The sequence below is a fragment of the Neltuma alba genome, unplaced genomic scaffold (genome assembly GCF_004799145.2).
Source record: "Neltuma alba isolate B1F8T4 unplaced genomic scaffold, ASM479914v2 tig00010682_pilon, whole genome shotgun sequence".
Taxonomy (NCBI): Eukaryota; Viridiplantae; Streptophyta; class Magnoliopsida; order Fabales; family Fabaceae; genus Neltuma; species Neltuma alba.
This window is the reverse complement of record NW_021635523.1, coordinates 123649-130986: the sequence shown is the minus strand read 5'-3', so window position 1 is coordinate 130986 and position 7338 is coordinate 123649.

Genomic DNA, 7338 nt, shown 5'->3' with positions numbered 1-7338 from the left:
CTAATTTTTTAGAATTTATGCCTAACTTTAGAAAAGCATTACTTTTTGTATAAAACTTTAATTTTAATAAATTACCACCCATTTTAAAACTTAAAATGATATCTGACAATTTGCCAAATTTCATGATCCCACTCCACTATTTACCCATATTTACATGGTGACTAAATTAGACCATTATTATGTCATTTTTATCACTTATTATGCCATTTCTTGAGAATTCTTGCTTTTCTCAAATCATAAAATCATGACTCAAACATAATGATATATTAAAAAAAATAGCTATGTTTTGAACCACTATATAGCTATTAGATTATTCATACATAACTTTTACAAATTATACAAAGCAAGCCTCAAGAGCATAATTTTTCATCAAGGGAGTCCTCATGTCAACTCCATTTTCTTTCATTTACTTCTTGATAAGTCAACCCTTAGATGGTATAATTTAAACATGGAAAGGGGTGAGATTTCAAAAAAAAAATCTCAATAGCAATAAATCATAAGAATTATGCTAAACATGTAATGTTATCTCATGCTATACAATTATCATGCACATCTCATGCATAACTATTATCAATAGCATGACATGGAAAGGGAGCATGCTATCATACCACTCTACAACTCAATTATGCATATTGCCAAGAAATCAAATACAAGGAGTTCAATTCAACACATTATATCAATTTAACATAAAAATTGAAAGTTCTTGCTACCTTCTTAAAGCCTCAACTCTTACCTCCCTTCCTTGCTCTTGGAGCGCTTCTCTTGCTAATGCCTAATCCCTATCAAGCATTCAAGAAGGAATTCTCAATCACAATCCAAATCAACATATTCATACTTAATTCTCTTTAACTTCACATTAACTTTTAACTTTTGAGCTTGGTTTTGTAATCTTTCTAAATTTAATTTTACATGCTATTCTTACATAATTTTGTTTGTAGAATTCATTTCCAAGCTCAAATTAAACAAAATCCAACTCCTTCTCTTTAAACTTAGCTTGGCCGAACACGTTAGGTTTTTAGGACAAAACTTCTATTTTCAATTCTAATGCTTCCAACCTTACTTTCCCATCTTTACTCCACATAATTTTTCATTATAAACTCATTGAAAGCATCCAAGTCATCAAAATCCAACCTTAGAAAGAACCCAAGGTCTGGTCGAAATTCACCCCATGTTAGGAGAAGTTGGATTTCTTGCAAATTTATCACGAAACCACTTGATTCTTGTTTCTTTTAAGCCTTTAAATATTATTCTAACATCAATTTCATCTTATTCTTACTTAGTCAAGTTGGTGCAATAGCATACCCTAGGGTTTCAAGCTACCAAAATCCAACAAAATCTATAACCAAGCTCAACAACAAGGGTAATGAAAACTATATCAAAAACCATAAACATACCTTGTTTTGGAGCTTGATCTTGCTTGGTTTTCCTTGCTCTTTATCTTCTCCTCCTTCCTCTTCAATTCGATCTCTTCCTCTCCTTTCTCTATATTGGCCGAAACTTGGCCTAAATGGAGAGGGAAGGTATTTATAGAAATTTTGCTCAAATCCTAGCTTTTGATCTTTTATGTGTGGCTCAATTTTAGACATTCATTTAATCTATTTGCATTGTGCCCCTTGTCATCTTGATTCTTGACATCTAGCCCTCTTAGGTGTCCTCTTTATTGAATATAAATGCCACCTCGATAGGAGACAACATCTCACATGTGATCATAAGTAATACTTTATTACATAATCCCATTCTTCCAAACTTAACCCTCAACAAAGTGTATTATTCCACTCATGTCCCTTCATTATTTTGGCATTAAACTAGAGAGGAAATTAATAGGAAATTCGTACAAAATACAATCCCTAGGTATTCCTCCATCGATTTTGCCATTTTACATCATATCAGGTACTTTTTAGGGTCCTAACTTACCTGGTAACCTTGGGATATGTTCTGGAACCCTTTTTCCATCACTATTAACTTCACATGGCATTATATAACATTTCTAGAGAAGAAGTGATGCTCTTCCCTTGTTCTTTCATTAAAATAATTAATAATATCTATTTTGGAGTAAACTTGACCAAATTCTTTCTATCGCTTCACAACTCTGAGAATCTCTCTCTAGGTACTGATATTATTTATTCATCACGAGAAATTTTTCTAATTTTTCTTAAGTCAAAAGTCAACCCATAAACTGTTTATTTTAACTTTCCCTTGATAATGTATAAATAAGCTTTCAATTTTATTAAAGCCAACATCTTTATTTTCTGGAAACAATTATTTTTAAAACCTATGATAATTTCTCAAGTATTATTACTAATTTTTATCCAATCATCTAAGGCTCTTCAGAGTTTAAATAATTCAATTTCTGCTAATATTCATAATTAGACAAACCCAAGGAATTCCATAAATTCCTTCTAGGGGTATTTTCATTATTTTTACAATTTTTTATTTTCTGCAATTTTCTAAAATTTTTGGGCGTACTTTCCATTACTATTCTTTTTGGCCCAAAACTTTTTAAATTTACGATTAGGTCCTTGCTCGGATTTAACCTCCAGAATCCTCTTACTGAGGTTTCTAACATAAACTCTAGCCCTTTATCACCTCAATTCCTCATATTCGACCCCCTGAGACTTTAATGGAGTTTCTATCTTCCTCTTTTTTAAATCTCAAAAAAATTTTGCTTTACGATTTAACCCCTAAGAATCTCTTTGTCCCTCTAAGGAATATCTGGGATTCTTACCAAAAGGATTCTAGTAGCTTTTTTGTCTCAGACTACTTTTTGTACTTCAAAGCCTAAAATTTTGGGATGTTACAATAATGGCTTGTAAGACAAAGTTTCTTTGGAATTCTTGTAACGTGAGGGTTGATGGACTAGGAGAACTAGGAGAAAAAGGTCTAAGAGGGAGACCTGGAGAATCTTCACCAGTATCTAGTTTATTAAGTGCAGTTAAAGTTTGTCTTAATTTCTTTATTATCTGACTCATATTTAGGCCATACAACAGAAGTGTTCCAGAAATTCAAATAGTTGTTTGTATAAAGACTTCTATCAATGTCTCTTTCATAATACCCAAAATTGCAAAAAAAACCAAAAAAACTTTTCTTGCTTTGATGTTAGCGCGTTCCACGCATTATATTCATTAGGAAGATTATAAAGTTTTCCTCTCCAGTAGGATAGAGGAGCAAACATTTGAAAAGAGTAACAAGATGAGAATTTTGGTTCCTAGAATCACAAAGGTAATGATAAATGGATAAGGCTAGGAAGGCTATGGCACAGGTATGGATGGTTGAAATAGTCTAGAGATATCATAACAGTTCCTCTGGAATGTGTCCTTTAATAATAGGGATGGTAAGGTAAGGAGCGTCTAGGCCAAAGTACTGGGGCTAAGGATGGATTTGGGTGTTGACAAACAGAAGTTGGAGCCAATAGAACAAAGTTCCTTTGGCAAGGTTGTGAACATCAATAGGTGCTTTAGGTCATGATCCTAAAGGGAAAATGGTGACTCTGACTCTATAAGGCATTTTTAGATGATGTGTAGTGATCGTTAGGAGAAGAATGCTAAGGGCTTTTTTGCGTGTGAGAAATTGAACTTTGGGTGGTCTAGAAAGATAATCAACAAGTGTGTTATGGTGTCATTTGATGTGTCTTACTGTGAATTTATAGCGGGAGTATTTGTCTTTCCACCTGAGCAGCTATGCATATGGATATGTCTTTATTTTTTTTAAAAAAGCATGGAGGGAAATGAAGTATTATCCATCTCAACAATAAAGTTGAAAGGATTAAGGTGAAAATTGAATTTTTCAGTTCCTCTTTTTTTCTTGCCAAAATTTTTTTATAGGTAGTGTGATGATGTTTTTCTAATTCTTTGAATATTCCGCTTGCATATCCACAATAGTATGTTTTTCCAATCAACTTCTTCAGGAAGGACTGCACCCCAATAATGATCACTTGCATTTATCTGCAAGATTCTTTGTCCATTTCCTAAAATTTTGAGTGGTGGTGGATTTTGTGTTATCTCTTTGAACTTTTTTACTACAGTAATTTGGTCTTTACCCCATGGGATATGGTTCGTTTTGAGGAGTTTGGACAAGTGACTTGTGTGTCTGGTCACATTAGGAATAAAGATATAGACACAATTAACTATGCACAATAACTGCTGAATCTACTTTATTGACAAGTTGTAATTTGAAAAGTTGAGTAATTTTTGTATAATGTGTGGGCCAAGTTGATAGAATCTATTATAAAATATTGTTGAAACTCAATTTGGGCTTGGGTTATAAGGCCTTTTTTAGAAGAAAGCATTCTCCCTTGTTAGTCCACAATATCAGCAAATTGGGCTAGAGCTGGGAAAACGGGTCGAGCCCGTTAAGCTAGCCCGTTTAGGTCCAAAAATTATGAGGGCTTGGCTTGAAATGTTTTTTCTAAAATAGAAAATAGGCCCTACAGGGCTCACCCTGTAGAGTCGAGGGTTTAAAAGGGCCAGTCCTGCAGCTATTTATGCCATTTTATAATTTTTTTTTGAACAGTTTATTGTCTAATTCTAATATTATTAATTTTTTACATTGTTAATGATATTTCAAATATTTAGTTGTTATTATTATTTTAAAATTAAATTTCACAGAATTATTTGATTTATTTAGTTTTAGCTAATAATTTGTCTAATTAAATTTTTAAAAAATGGGTTAATTTAGACTTTAATAATGATTTGATTTATATTATATATGTTGATTTTTTTAAACTATATAAATTTGATAAGAGAGTATTTTTATACTTATATAACTTGTGATTCTATGATTTAAATTAGAAATTTATGAGTTTCAGCAATAATATTTCTCAAACTAAAATAAAATAATAGTTAGACTGTAAAATTTAAAAGTAAAATTTCTATAAAGAAGAAAAACTTGATATTTTTGTTACGGAAAAAAAGTATATTTATGAAGAAGAGTAATTGATTATAGTGATGATGAAGTTTTAAAAGATTAATGATAGTGTTTGTTTATTGCACATTTACACTATAGATAAAACTTTTGGATGTTGTTATCTTGTTAATGAATGTTTTATATGTTTTTAAATGTTGATGGATATTTATATATAATGATATTTTGTATTTATGACTTAATTTTATTCATATTTATGTCTTTTATTAACAATTTTATTGGTTTATTTTTATTTTTTTGATAAAAAATATGAGAAATATAAAAATAACAATTTTTTCCTTAAACGGGCTGAAAGCTTGTAGGCCAGCCTTAAGTCTGTTAGCTTAAAAGCCAGATCTAACAAATTAGGATATTTTTAAAATTTTAGCCCTATAAAGCCGGCCTGTATTTCCACCTCTAAATTGGGCTAATAATTTTTTTGTGAATCCTCATCTTCAGGAAACAAAAGAATATCATCAATATAAACCAAACCACTGTCAAGGATGAGTTCAAATATTTTTGTCATAGTTTTCTAAAATAACGATAGAATAACTTTTAGTCCGAATGGCATATCTGTCTATTGATACTAAGCATGAGAGATACAAAATGCATTTGTGTCTGTCTTTAAGATGTATGTCTAGTTGTCAGAAGTTTGCTTTAAGATCCAATTTTGGAAATAACTTTATCTTGCTCACATTAAACAATTGAATTTGGAATTATGAATTTCCGTATTTTTCTTGAAAATAATCAGAAGCGCTCGTTCTTTGCTGTGCGGGATTCAGCTTCTCTCCTCCATTTAACTCTCCATAGCCTAGAGGCCAAGTCGCGGGCGGTGCGAAAAAAGGGCAAAATGACTTAACGAGGACAGAGGCGCTGAAATGGGAGAAAGGCTAATTATTTTAACAATAGATTAATATCAATTGTATGCATTTTATCAAATCACAAAATATCTGTGTTTCAAAAAAAATAAAATAAAACAAATAAATTAATTGAGTAAAATAATTGGGATAAGTTGCATACATTCATCATGTTGAAATATTGTTTTGGTAATATTTTGTATCCTAAAATAATTATTTGTATACTCAAAATCCTAAAATAATTTTTTCAGTAATAATCTTTATCTTAAAATAATCTTTTAGGACATTCATTGTTTTAAAATATTTTTCTAGACGTACCCAGTTTTCTAAATTTAGTGTCCTTATTACTACTGAGAAAATACTTTAAGGTAAAATTGTACCAGAAGTTACTTAAAAATACTGAGTGCTATTGAAAAAATATTTTAAAATGTTAAATACATTAAAAAATACATTAAGATACTGATTATTATTTGAAATATACTTCATGGTACAAAATGGGGCCTCCTGAAATATTTTCTCAATGGGAGCACATTTAAACTTAAGATTTTGGGTGTTCCTAGAAAATATTTTAGAGTATTGAATATTTTAAAAAATTATTTTAGGCTACAGATTGTTATTGAGTGCACAGATAATTACTTTAGGGGTATGAAGTATCACTAAAATAATATTTCAAGATCTTAAATATTCATTATCGCAATTATTTTACTCACTGAATTTATTTGTTTTATTTTAATTGTTTATTAAAACAGAAATATTTTGTGATTTGATAAAATGCATAACATTGATATTAATTTATTGTCAAAATAATTAGCTTTCTCCCGTTTCAGCGCCTCTGGTCCTCGCTTTGCCCAAACTTCGCATGGCGCACGGCCTACTCTCCAGGCAGCGGAGAGAAAGGCAGAGGAGAGAAGCTAAATCCGTGATACGGTAGATATGCGTATGGGGAAGTGTGACAACTTGTAATATTTTCAGATTTGACGTACTGGAGATTGTGAGTATTATTATTTAAAATTTTAATAATGTTGAAATTATTAAATTATATACATAAAATATATCTTATAAAGCTTATATTCTCCTCAATCATTTTATATTTATACGTGTTTCCAATTATATCATCCAAACATCAAATAAGTTTTAACTTGTTAAATTGACACTTTTTTTAATAAAAATCAATACAAACATAAATTATGTTACACACCGTCTGATTTTTATCTGAAGTTTGTAAAAATCATATGAAATAAAAATCATTTATCCTAAAGCAATGGAGACTGAAGAGAGGCAAAAGTCAAACAGTAGCATAAAGGGGAAAGGTAACTAAGCAAAGGGGGGCAGCTCAAAAAAAAAAAAAAACTAAGCAAAGGGGGGAAAAAACTAGCAGAAGTCTATGTTTGATACCCTTCTCATCAATGTATCGTACGTCCTTGCTCCAAAATTTCTTCACCAAATTAATTATGGAAGTCAAATCCTACACCTTTCCTCTACACTACAGTTCCACTTTTAGCTAAGGCCACATATATGAATCTTCCAGCCCTGCCCATATCTCACGCAAAATCCTAATAAAACTTAAATTTTGCACCTCACA